The sequence below is a fragment of the Mya arenaria genome, chromosome 7, assembly GCF_026914265.1.
Source record: "Mya arenaria isolate MELC-2E11 chromosome 7, ASM2691426v1".
NCBI lineage: Eukaryota > Metazoa > Mollusca > Bivalvia > Myida > Myidae > Mya > Mya arenaria.
The window spans coordinates 50072876-50086966 of record NC_069128.1 but is presented as its reverse complement, the minus strand read 5'-3'; the positions used below and the strand labels follow the sequence as shown (position 1 = coordinate 50086966).

Sequence of the window (14091 nt, the reverse complement as noted above, 5' to 3'; positions counted from 1 at the left end):
GCGTACTATTAACATGGACATATTCACATTGGGGTATTTAAAGCATGTACCGAAGGAATGTTTTACTATTCAAATTCATTACTATGAAAGGCATGATACATGATATGTTATTATCGTAAAAGAACCATCCGTGTAAGGGATCCCCGTCAAAACAAAAATGTACTGCAGTAATTGTAAAGGAGCTATGAAGTGTCAATAGGTGTATTACTATATCATTTACGGAACCGGATATTTGAAAGAACATTTTATTTCAATTGAGGTTATTTTCATCTCATAATACGAGCATTTAGGTTAATATCAAATGCACTGCTATGAAAACTACATTTAGTGTGGAATTCGTGGGGAATTTATTAACAGCTTGTTTTGCTAATTGGCAGACGAATGATCTTGATACAGATTTAAATAATATCAGAAACCAAATCAAAACAAAGAAGTGCTGCAGTATTTATAAAGGAGGTGGTTTAAAGCATTGACCCACATTCATATAAAGATGAGTGTCATTTGGTATATTATTCCTCACATGTATTGCAAGGGTTATTCAAATAACCTTTAATTTTGAATAAGATAACCTTCTGCATAAAATACGCACAGTATATATCAAATGCCTTATTATGAAACCAACAAAATTGTGAGGAATTTATTATCAGCTATTTGGTAGATGAATAAATTTGAGACGGATTTGAATGATATGCTTGTTTATTTAAAGTACTCTGACAACTGACTTAACGTTGACTGACATTATACAAACGATGAGTTGTGGATGTGTCGTGGTTGAAAACGTAAGTTATGAGAAATACTTTTTACTCCTTTTCACCTTGCTATTTCTTACTATTTTGTTAGAACGAAAGAAATGTTGACACCTTTCAAAATGTCTGTTTAAATGCTACAAAGCCATCACAGAATGAAACATCATTCTTTACAAATAGCAAACTAATATTGGTAACGAAATGGTTTTGATTCGTTGTATTGTCGTTACTGTAGTTCTTTCAACACAATGATTATTCCCGTCACTATGTGTACCATTTTTCGCCTTGTTCACTGCATCCTTGTGAATATTGATACCTTTACATGAAAGTTATATCATATTTAAAGGTTCAAGAATTTTTCTTATTCTTTACAGGACATAGTTTTTTTCCCAAAGGATAAATATTTGTAGAACACTATACACCAATTTGAATCTCTATTGGCGTTTCGTAATCTGAATTATCTTAAATATGACAAGTTCATTTTGTAACATTTGTTTCAATTCATCAAAGATTTTTGTAAAGATTGACTTTTCATGCGTAAGACACAACGTTCAAATGTAAATAGCATTGGCTATTTATAACTCAAATGCAGTTTTCTCCCTTTGATTGATAGACATGTTATACACATATACTACTTGGCATATAATTGGGCTCTTCCGCTAGCTGTAGCAAACGTGTTGTTTTTTTCTTTTTCTCTTTTTAAGCACGTTCCTATAATGTCCACCGAAAAGACTTGATGAAGTTTATCTTTTATTTGTCTTTTATAATTGGATTTCAAACAAAATGTCAATTTTCTATTCAATATGCAACATTATTTAGAATGAACATTATTTAGAATGAATCGTCGAATGGCTCCGTTCAGATTGGCCAATACTAGCACTCGTCTTCCACTGAATCTCTGTAACTTAGATTACCCGAGGCACTTTCTTGTATGAAGTGATCTTCAGTGGTTGTCCGGCAGTTACCAATATCGAAGGAAGATGGCTAGGTGGAGCATATAGACCACAGCATGGCGATGCACACACGCATTTGGAGCTTTGATACAGTTGTTTGTACATAATATCAGCTGTAACAATCTGTATAGTACGGGCTTAACGTTTAAAGGCTAGAATATGCATATAGGCTGCAGCAAAATCGTGCTGGAACGCAAAATAATATGCTCATATGAATCAGGAGCTTCTAAAATTACTGTAATTCATACTCATACAAAATGGTGTATAGAAAGGGGCAAATGTTTGATGAAATATTCCAGTGTTCTCGATAGTCATTTGATACACGTAAATGATAATGACTTGATTATTTGCTAGTTATAATAAACAATCAAATGGCCGACAAGTATTATTTGTACTATGTAATATTTGTTCTGTATACAGAGCTAGAACAAAATATAAAATGTGAGTTTAGCAATATGCACTGTTAGGGAGGAAATCATTTCAATTTGAAGATACTATCTAATTACTGAGTTTGTTAAACATAATTGAAATGTTGTATGCTGTGTTTCTGTTATTGACAGACAGAAAACTATGGCGTATTAGTAAAGACACTGCATCGGAATACGTCAAACTGAGGATAAGTAAAACCTGCATCAATGCTTAAGTAAATGGAATCATCGCCAGATTTATGTATCCTATTGTTAATAATAAGAATTGACATTTATCTGAGTTGGGCGTGTGTAGTGTTGCCATTTTTGCACATTTAAGCTAGCACATTCAGTTGCATATTTGACTTTTGATATAATTGTCAGTGTCATTTTAAATTGCGTTGACATTTTACTTGAGCTCAATACTGCTTGATATCTACCAATAATTGGTATATAAGGTGTCCTTCTCTTCATATTTAAATAATTAAAAAATACGCAAAATTCCTGCTTCACGCTGTATATATTATACTTAAACGTTCCACTTTCACCTTGTTTATCTACGAGGTATGATCCAAAATAAATCGTATTTGTTATGGAGATTATTGTGTGTTTCGATTAATTTTCCAGTAAAACGCTCTGTTTCAGATAGATACGAGCAGACTTGACTGTATTCCTGATCCTTATATGACAAGGGAAGCTTTCTGGCAGAATGTGGTCCTGTCCTTGTCCGGCAAGAACCAGAAAAGGCAGATTTCGTTTGCAGTTAAGAAGTGCAGGGTATGTTATGTCATTTCATATAGAAAGTCATGTTTACTGCATGACGATCATTAACAGATAAGGGACACTTTGGATACCAATATGGAACTAGACGGAATCGATTATTTTACTATTTCATTTAAATCTTTATTTACTGGCAATCTATTTGTCGTTGAAAAAAATCATGAAGAATCACCTGCGGCAGGGCGTCAAACGTGGTAACCCAAAAGTATTACTTAATTACTTTTTTCTAGTAACAAGCGGTCTTTCATCCATTTAAACCCTACTTAAACCATGCGGAATTTATTTTCAATATTTTACAGGAAACAAGTCTAAAACATTTTATTAGGGCTATCATTTTCTTGAACATCGATCTGTGTTCATCACCATTTGTCCGTAGATGGTTGACCGTTTCGCAGATATATTTGTTTAATGATACAAATACGTGTCACACAAACAATGTTTTAATATTATTGTCTTGTGATATTTTATCTAATTGTTGCCTTGAACTCATTTGAAGTCGAAATACACTAGTATTAAATACCGGGTAATACGGATGTCTTACAAGATTTTCACAGAAGTATCTAGTGTGCAGATTCTGTATTAACACAACCTGTTACATATTTATAAACTTTCGACATAATTGGCAGTGTCATTTACCTGCCTAAGCGTTTCATATTGGCTCTATACTGCTTGCTTCTCACTAATAATGACTACCTTTTGGTCACGTTCTAAATAGATCTATAATTCTACGCCAGTTTTCTGTTTAACTCAGTATATATTACACTCCATCGTTCTGTTTCCCTATGTTCATATATTTGTTTGGTACATGAATGTGTTTTTAAATTGCTGTTTCAGGAAAAACTTTCTATTTTAGATAAAAACGAGCATACAACACTGGATTCCTGATCGGAACGTCACAAGGGGCGCTTTCTGACAGCGTGTCGTCCTGTGTTGTCCGGCATAAACCTGAAGCAAATGTAAAATCTGTTTGCAATTAAAACTGTCTTGTTTGCAGAATTTTGCAAGAGTGAGAATATAATAATTGCTAAAATTGCTGAAATAATGTTGCTAAAATATAAAATACACTCAATCCTGCAAGCTCCAGGCCAGTTTGTAATATTTTTAATCCGACGTGTTAAGCAAATCAAATTTAAATTTTGTAACCAATAAGCAGTTATACCGAAATTAAAATTGATGTTTGAAAAATCATAATTATAATTGATGTGAAATGATCGCATTAGTTTCACAAGAATGTTCAAGCGATATCTTCAATGATATTCACGGAGTACCGGTAATCCTTTCGACTCAAATTAATGTGACAGTTGATCTGCTGTGGACACCGTACGAACGAATATGTTTGGTTATGTTACATCGATGATATTAAGGCTGTAATGTTCTTGTTTTTTTACAGTGGACGAAACATATAACATTGCATTTGGATGTTTGACTGTCAATTCATTAACACTTGATTGACAGTTTTGACATATTTAGTCTATAACGATAAATGCTGCTTGTACTGCTTTGAGGAGAAAACTAACTTATTGCTGGCTATGGTTTAAAACTATTTTTTAATGTTTCAGATGGAGCTGTATGCCGATGAACTATATAAGAATGAGACACGCATCGACTCTGATTTGGCTGTATCACAGTTGTCTCCCTTGGGCTGTTGTTTAACTTATGATCTTCATGTTGAGACAAAAAGGTAATGGTTTAAAGGTTGAGGCCATGACTTACATTTATAATATTTTTGAGTGTAGCCATGACCGTTTATGTCACTATTGGCTTAAAAATGACAATGCCAACGCTTTGTATGGGAAAGGAGTGTTGTTCAATGTAAAAAACATGATTGTCTTTTGTTATTACATTCTGATTCTTCTTACAACCCAGTTTCCTCTTATGGGCTATAATGGGGAACATTTTGGATCCATCTGATTTAATCTCTCGAACCTGAGTTATCGCTCTTAACCATGACAGTTTCTGCTTATGATGTTTTAAAAAACAAAAACAGTTTGATTTATCTCATAATTCACGTGAAACATTTTTTAACATCTAATTGTGAAAACCATTGGTTATAGATATCCGACATCGCAGTTGTCTCTCTTTGACTGATATTTGACTAAATTTGGTTTTATAATAGAAATTTATTTTGTTAGCGACTGCAAATCTATTTTTAAGCTTTAACCTACTATGTGTTCACCAAAAAGACTTCATGTAGTGTTCCCTTTCATAAGTCTGTTTCAAACACATGTCACTTTCCTATTTAAGTTACATGCTTCTTTAGACTAGATAAGTAAGTGCGTCGGGCGAATGCTTTATCGTAGATATATCAGACTACACCCTTTTTGAACAGTCCCATACCATACCCCAATAAAATGCAGAAGGCCGAATTTTAATCCTTAAAAATGTTTATTATACATGAATCCTGTCCATTAAATACGTTTTGACAGAAGAATGACACTATGCTTAATAGAAGGAAGCACTTCTTTGCCTCTTATTTCAATAATACCTTTATATAATGACAAGCTATGTGTCATTGTAAACGTTATTGAAGATTCGCCTTCGGCAAGATTTTTTAATCCACCATTTTATTTAAAACATTCTTTATTCAAATCACAGTTACAAGTGGAAACACTCTTTGGAGCAATTATAAGCGATTTTAAACAGAATTCAAATTTTTAATATTTTACATGACACACTTCGGAAACATAAGACCATGGCTTCATGTTATTTTTTTAGGTAAACTTCAGACTATTACCAAAATCAAAATGTTTCTTCAATGTTGGCTCTTCTCGTTGTGTTTTCATTGTTATGTGGACCTCATATGAGGCTACAATCCGACAACCTGATAGCTGTGTTCTCCTGCTTGAAAAGTGTCCGAGAAAATAGCCATTTTCCATTGAAGAAATGGGTACTTAACAGAGTTGTGACACATTTTGATAAAATTCATTGTTTTTGCCTTATTTGCAAGACCGATGAGGTGGTATGCTGTAGACACTTGAACAGTTATCAGCCTTCGTTTCGTCAAAACAACATTGCAGTAATCTCCCTTTGACTGCTGGAAAGAAAACACATTTCAAGACTTTCAAACAAAGCAAGTCCCTTAAGTTATATAGAATTCAGACTTGTTTTTCGGCAAATATTGCTGTCTTAGTTATTAGATGGTGGAATTATTAGCATTAACACACATTTGTCCTGATGATATAGTCAACAAAGGGATTTAATCTGCATTTTAAATGACAAGCTGCAATGTGTCCATGCTATTAAATAACATTTTCAAACCCAGGTTTTTTAAATACAATACTTTAATGTAATTTAGTCCAAACCGATAACTTTCACTCAAATAGCCTTCTGTCGGAATACTGTTCTGACACTAGGGCTAAGTGATGACAAACTCTTTCCACTCAAAATATTTAGACAAGTGTTATTTGGTGCAGTCATAAGTCAAATTATTTATTTTTATAATGTTATCTGATCTAACTCTCAGATATGATACTGCGAAAATAGTTCTAGATACCTTGTTGCAATTAAGGGTAGAAATTAAAAAAAAAATAGTGGCATTATTTGAGTAGTTATCACAACGGCTATTTTCCTCGTTATATGCTTAATGTAAGACTTATATGAATAAGTGACCTACTGTCTGTAACTTAATTGAACTTACGCTTAAGAACAAGACTTGAAAGAAGCAGATGTATGTGTCAGGATACGTGCACCATTTAAAAAATATGGTTTCTGATCGACTGAAAAACTTAAGCATTGAAGTTGTCGAACATGATTTGCAGGTTTCTTTATGAGAATGTTGCTAACATACATATTTGCGGTATTGCAAAAACACAATAAAGGGAATGTGACTGTTTGATGAAGCAATAACAGTGTATTATCCGTGCTCGCAGTTGTCTCCCTTAGGCTGATGTTGATGGATCTGAAAATTAAAAACAAACAAATATATATTGGTAACTGGTTAGATCTTACAATTGAGGGCATTTTCAAACTTAAAAGCCGGTGTCATTCAAACTGCCAACGTGCTATATTGAAGATTGAAACTTACGTTAATACTTAAGTAGCGTTCCCGTTTATCTTTGTTTAAATGATTGTTTAGACGAAAAATGTTAATGAATCTTGCAATTGAATTTTTAATGCTAATATGGTCTTTTAGATATGCCAAAACGAGCTGACGACCCATCATCATTCAGCTACATCTGAAGTAATATGTTTTGTTACGAAATGCTTATGTTATTTGGCCTGTTAAAACATTAGACCTCATCGGGTTTAGCTTGGCATAAGACACCATGGAGTTTATGTAAAGGCTTGGTGTATAACCTATGTCCTCAGACAAATAGTTGAGTTATCCGTTTAAAACACCGATGCATGTTATAACTTACGTTATTATTCTTGTCACCTTTTGATGCTAAGTGACTAGTTCGACTAGTATTTGGAAAACACTAGTTTAGGATTAAATAATTGTCTAGAAAGGTCAGCCATATTAGCAATCTAGAGAAGGGAAATTGGCATCATTGATTATTTGACATATTTTATGCTTACAATCACTGAGCTTTGGCTGTAAATGTGACTCTACACCATAGATATCTTAAAGATGTTTAACTAAGATACTTGTTTAACCTCAATTGTTTTAGAGCATCAAAACAATTAAGGCTAACAGTTGTTTCTTGAAGATGAAAGTAGATGCCTGACTTATAAATATTTCGCTTGCAGAGCTTTGGCTGTAAATGTGAGTTACTATGTATACAACCTTCATGTAAATTTGGGAATTGAATACTAAAATAAAAGAAATATAAAATCCTGTAGTTCACAAACTGGTCCGCACATAGATTACTTGTTAGATAAATTTCATGACTCTATACCATAGATATGTTATAAATGTTTAACTAAGAGGCTTGTTTAACATAATTTGTTGCAGAACATCAAAACAATAAAGGCTTACAGTATCTTGAACGATGAATGAAGATGCCTGACATGTAGATCTTTCGTTTGCATAATGTAGAAGAACATCATAAAAAATGTATTCAGATCAAAAATTGGCAGTTTTGGTTTCAAAACGGGTAAATGGGTTTAAAAAAAGTTATGTTTAAATGTAGTCCGTGTAGTTTATAGCAAGTATGCATTTTTCTTCGTTATAGGCTTCGTTCCAATGTTGGCCTATTATCTATAATCGTTGCCTTGAACAAACATTATCATTCAAAGCAACATATGATAATCAAGTTTGTATATATACATTTAATTGATTCGTGTTGACGATACGGAATTCTTGCTTGCTTAGTACAACCAGTAAAACCTTTACAATCTTTAGACCAGACTGCAAGTGTTATTTGCAAATGAATGCCGACGATGCTAATTTACACCCCAAATTGCATGATATTGTTTATTTACTGTTTAATTAATTTAGTATTGATAAACGTTCCGACAAGTGTGTGATTATGGACATGCTTACTAGATTAATCCCCCATTTGATACATCTTCAAGTTGTTTCACTGATAGTTTCAAGTCGGCAATCTCATCATTTGAGGAAAGCAATTTTGATAAGTGTGTGGTCTGTTTGTGGTGTTTTTAAAAGTGTTTGTATGTGTGGGTTTCATTTGTTCGTTTCTCTTGTAACTTGTTGTTTGGGCCTGACCTTGTGCCCTTTAACAGGGTTTATTTTTTAACTTAGCACCTGGGCTTGTCCCAGTATTTTACATTGTATCATGGATGTATTGTTTCTTATTTTATTACATCACTAACACTCAGAACCTCTTACGTAAACTTAGTTTAAAAGATTTTTGACATGATATTGTGTCTAACGATTTAATCGTAAGTTCAATTGATCTATTTCAGAAAGAGATATATGAGCAGACTTCCGACAGAATATCCTTGAAATGGAGGTCATATGGAGCTCTTCCTGGCAGGATATAGTCATTGGTTGTCCATCAAAAACCAGAAACACACATAGAAAGATAAATACATGTAATGTGTTTTGGTTTGTTTACATGTTTGTCGAGTCAGAACTAATATGAATATGTTACATCTACCAATGGATAAATAGCTGATTTCTCGCGGAAACATTACATGCAAATGACAGAGTGTTTTTGTGGTTCACCTATGACGCTCTTGTCTCAATTGAGTAAACAGCAATAGAAGTTTAACTTTTTGTTGTAAATGCTGTTGTTTTTTGTATAGACATTTTTTTATAATTGTCTTTACAACTGCAGTGGTGTAATGTTTACGCGAATGGTGATTATGAAATCTCATGTAAGCCACCATTCATGACAGAAGACAGAATTGAGAGCAGAAAGTCGAAAGTAACCATATGTGTTTGTAATAACCACTTGCAGTTATTTGCCTTTATCCCTAACTCATTTTGGTATTTGTTTTACAATGGAATAATTTTGAAATATATATCACTATTTTAATTTAGCAAAAAAAAAAATGTGTATTCCTTTTTTTTTTTTTTTTTTTTTTGCTTATTGTTTAAGTGCTTTTAGCTTATTAAATTTAATTTCTTTGTTTTCTAGTCCTAATTTAACTTTTTGAAATACTGCTGTGTCCATCTACCTGCATTACTTTGAAAACAAGCCTTTCCAAAATTTAAGTCCACGCTTTGGAAATGGCTTTCAGCTGGTGTTCAATAACAATAGAGTTTGGAAATGCGTTTCATGTAGAAACTGTGTACTTAGCAGGTCTGTGTGGACTTGTATTGGGATTAGCTTTCTTAATGTGAATGTAGAAGTTATAACATTAAACGCCTTCTGTACTTGAACTCGACCAGACGAACATATGTTATGGAAATAATGTTGTAGCCTCGATTCGAAGCAATGAGTGACGGACATCATTGCCGACCGAGTTCCCTTCTTGTAGGCACATTACTGAAATTTCTACAGAAAAATTACAACTGACATAACGTCGATGCATTATTGTGAAGCGGAGGGAAATCACACCTTTATATAGAGAACATATTTAAGTTGTATTAAAGGTTGTTCCTATTACGTATTCATATTTAACTTATACTAAACGAGTTTTAAATATAAACATCTTAACAAAAGCATGTTACTTGAGTTCTAATTATTGTAATGGGCAACAAATCTTATGTGAGTTATAATGCTGAATCGGTTACTTTTAACCTCCCCTGATGCATTTGGTATAACAACATTACATTAAGTAAAAGATAGACGATATTGCCTCTTTCGATGTCAACACTTTACTAACGAACGGAAAACAGCTCTTCGTTTACACAATTATTGTAAACATTATTGGATTTAAAAGATACGTTAAATGTTACTGGTCAAATACTAAAAATGGCAAATAATATTAATTAATGGTAGCAACTTTGTGTTGCAAAATTTACCTGGCATATTGTAAATATTAACTAAACTGGTAAATAATCTTATTGATAAGCCTTGTTTGAATAAGTGAGTAGTATTTCGAACCCTTACAGCCTGCTTTAACGCATTTTATTTGCCCGGTATCACATATGTTTTTCCACACTACATGTACTTTACTCTTTTTACATATTGTCATTGTGATGGGAGTAAAATGAAACTGTATACACCAATGATCAAGTTCTTTCGTTCGACCATAGGTCATTTACACTTGAGCCGATATGAACTGTCAATGGATATGTGATATATATTTGTGGTTAATTTCCCAGTCTATTTTGCTTTGTTCTAAGTGGGTGTGGAGTGTGGATGACAAGTAAACAAAAGTTAACTCTTCTTATCTGATTACACTTTTAGATCATAGAGTTTCTTACCTTGGTATGAAATACAAAAATGTGTCACCTAGCCTTAAATCAGAGCTGGTGCCTGTTATAAGAATAATGACATTTAGGTGCAGTTTGAGTTAAGGGCCGTCTCCAAGGCATGATTCAGAGTTGTATTTATGAAATTGTCCGAGGTAATATGCATGACAATGTCCCGGAGTGTTGCCCATAGGCATCATGCACTGTTAATTTAATAGCATCCTTCTTGGAAATCTTAACGACAAAACCGAGTGTTTTGCAAATGGCAACACTCGGGGTAGCACCAAAGCCCTCACCATTGTTATATTTTAATGGCAATGTTCTGGGCAATTCCCGTAGCAACACCTAGGTGTATGTACATGGTAACGTTTAGGGCTATTTTTTAGGCAGCGCTTATGGTTAAAGATATGGCAGCGTCTGGGAAAGCTGTCCGAGACAAGTTGAAATGACATTGAGATACAACTTCATTGATTCATTTTGCATTGATAATGTGTTTATCTAAATTAGCGATTGAATGAGTCAATAACGACCCGACCTTAACTGCTTTAAGTGGCAATCGAACAGGAATGCTGATATAGATGAATACTTCGTTGTAATAGTGTGGACTTTGTTAAAAAGCAAACTTTTAAGCTATAACTTTCAAATAGATAAAAGCTAAACTTATAGTATATAATCACATCCCTGGCAGTTTCTGTTGAATAACTGTGGAAAATGAACCAATTACACTTAGTCAATTCATATTGGCAGGAGTTACAACCTTGTGATTCAGAACAAATTGCAATATTTAAACCTAATAAAGATTGACAGTGTCAAAACCTACTATGTCCGTTTCCATTGCAAACCACTTATTTACCAGGTTTATGAAAACACTACAATAATACACGATAGCAAATAGTATATATACCAATGAGTTCATCGTACAAACATCTACTCCGTGGTATTGATGCCAACTCTCGTTAAAATCTCAACAAAAACCAGTTTCGTTGAAAATTATTCATATAAGGGTTGCTTAAATTAAAATCGTGAGGATAATATCAAGTTCTGCATATCTTTCACGATTGTATTTGATTTTGCGCCTATGACTGGGGAGCCTCCGGAAAGGCTGCTGGGTGAGTGTCTTGAAGGGGATCTGCGGATTCAGTATCGTTCGTTTAGACGAGCTGCTGTCGTTGAATTTTAGTGACGTCCCTATAAAGATTGATGTTGATAAATGTGCGTGCAGTTGGAAGGGATTCTTGAAAATACAGGTGCGTCTTAAAAAAGCTGAAATGGATGGATAAGCGTGCGCTTAATCGCTGCAACAGGTCAATGAACGCGCCTCTTGAAGAGATCTTATGCGGGTGAGTGTGCTTGTTCCTGGAGAGGGTACTGTGGTCATGTTTAAGTGCTGCTGCGGATGAGCGTGCGACTTCAATGACCGCTACTGCTGGTAGGATGGCGTACGTGGTAGACGTGCGTTCAACACTTCGAGCTGCTGCGTCTGTATGAGCGTTTGACTATTAAAGCAGCTAAAGGTAGATAACTGTGCGCATTGAGGATGACGTGACATATTTTAGGAGATTAATGTTAAGGACACTTATACAAATTTTGCATTCGACTTTGTTTTTTTTTAAGGAATCGACTTAAGTTATAAAATGACTTAAGAAGCTTTATGAATACCGCCGAAATATTTTGTTTAAACTTCCATTTGGATCAGTATGCTCAAGATGAAAGTAACCATAGTGAACGTCTCTGAACTTCCATTCGGTAAGATGAACATTGTAAATATAAGTAAGGTTGTAGCGCCTTATGTAAATTTCAGTGACGCTAGTGCTTTTGCTCCGTAAGAGGCCAAATACTCAACGTTAGATAGTAAAACAATATAGTCGAATTGCTGCATTATTGTGAAATTTGATCACTACCTTTACACACTCGGCAAAGCCAACGTGAACTGCATCTAACATGACAATAAAGTGTAGCCTAATACTGACCGCAATATCTGCATAACTTGTTTTATAGTTGTTGTCATATTTTCAGGATAACACATTCAATTGTCTATAATTGTCCAATCAGATGCAGCCATCGTAGTTCAAGTAACTTCACTCAAGACAATACAACAACGCATATGAGTGAAATCACATCTAAAATCTTTCTCCTTTTACAGTATTTACAATACAATATAAGAAGTGTTCCGGATACTGAGTTTATGGGAGAGGTTTGAAGAAACCAGAAAGTGAGATATGATGACGAGATTGTGTCAGTTTAATAACTCAATACACTGACGGGATGTAAATATGGACTTGCTTTCGAAACTGAAACTGAGGTTATTAAGTGCACAAGAGGCTATGGTGTTACATCAATATAGATAGTAATTAGGTGAGAGATATAAACGGTTGTTTCTAAGAAGACGAATATTTAATTTCTTCGTCTGTATCAATATAATTCATAAAAGGGCCAAACAGGACAGGTGCTTATTAAAACTCTATATCATTTGCTTAACACATTACTGTGTCGTTTGGAATACTTTACATATATTTATGTTCGTGAACATAATTAATCTGCTGATCATTTACCAAAACTCCAAGCAGAGGAATTTTTCTTATAGATGTGAGGAAACATTCGTTTTATATGATACATTATAGTTCATGTTTGACAAGGTAACAGTCCACCAAATCACCGCACCCTTTCTTATTTTGTTCTGGCTTCATGGTCTGTTATGAGCTGTTATCAACCGAGGCCTTCTTCGTGTAGGTCTCTTCCCGGGGCACCCTTTATCCCTCTTTTTTCCCAAATACCTTTAATGCATTTTAAAATTGTTTTGAATTTATTTTTGTATGTTCGACTATTGCCCTTTTATTGTATCTGTCATTGTAATATTGAAATCGATCTTAAAAGGGAAATCTTTCGGTTGCACAATGCTCACCCAACGTTAGGAAATAACGACTTCGGTAGAATTGAAACTGTTCAGTAGCTACAATTTATGAACAGGATTACCGTCGGCCTCTAGATCCGACTGGAAAAAATGCTATTCTAACGGCTCCTAATACCGACTGAAATAAATGGTTTTCTTACGACCCCTAGATCCGAATGAATTAAATGGCATTTTAACGGCACATATTACCGACTGATATACACGGAATCCTAACGGCCTCTAGTTCCGACTGATATAAATGGCATTCCATTCGTATGGCGCCTAGAATCGCCATTAATCATTTGAGATATATCAAGCTTTCTTGAAGGACAGGACAACAAATAACTTCACGGTTTTAAACCATGCAGTATGTCCGGAGAATAATTTACATTCTGAAATTCAATAAAAAGATTTTAGAACTGTGTTCTTAAACCCCGCAAATAAGTTGCCATTTGTTTCTGGAAATGATCATGTCTCCTGTGATAAGTGAAAGTCGTCTGCTAAAGAGAAATATGAGAAAGTCACTCTAGGGATTCTTGCATTTCTCTATAATGTGTTAAGGTTCTGACTGAACTCGGCAATAATGTTCCTATCATTACAATCTTTG

At 34.2% G+C, this 14091-nt stretch overlaps 1 long non-coding RNA gene across 2 annotated transcripts; it reads left to right on the top strand.

The window, feature by feature from the left end:
* Positions 1-2749: 2749 nt before the first annotated feature.
* LOC128240661 (uncharacterized) lies at positions 2750-9177 on the top strand. 2 transcript variants are annotated; one of them, XR_008262262.1, is made up of 4 exons: positions 2750-2883; positions 3740-3842; positions 4446-4567; positions 8695-9177. It is a non-coding gene; the product is annotated as an uncharacterized LOC128240661 (long non-coding RNA). The 2 variants fall into 2 exon arrangements; XR_008262263.1 differs by having other exon boundaries at positions 2767-2883; positions 3721-3842.
* Positions 9178-14091: the final 4914 nt, after the last annotated feature.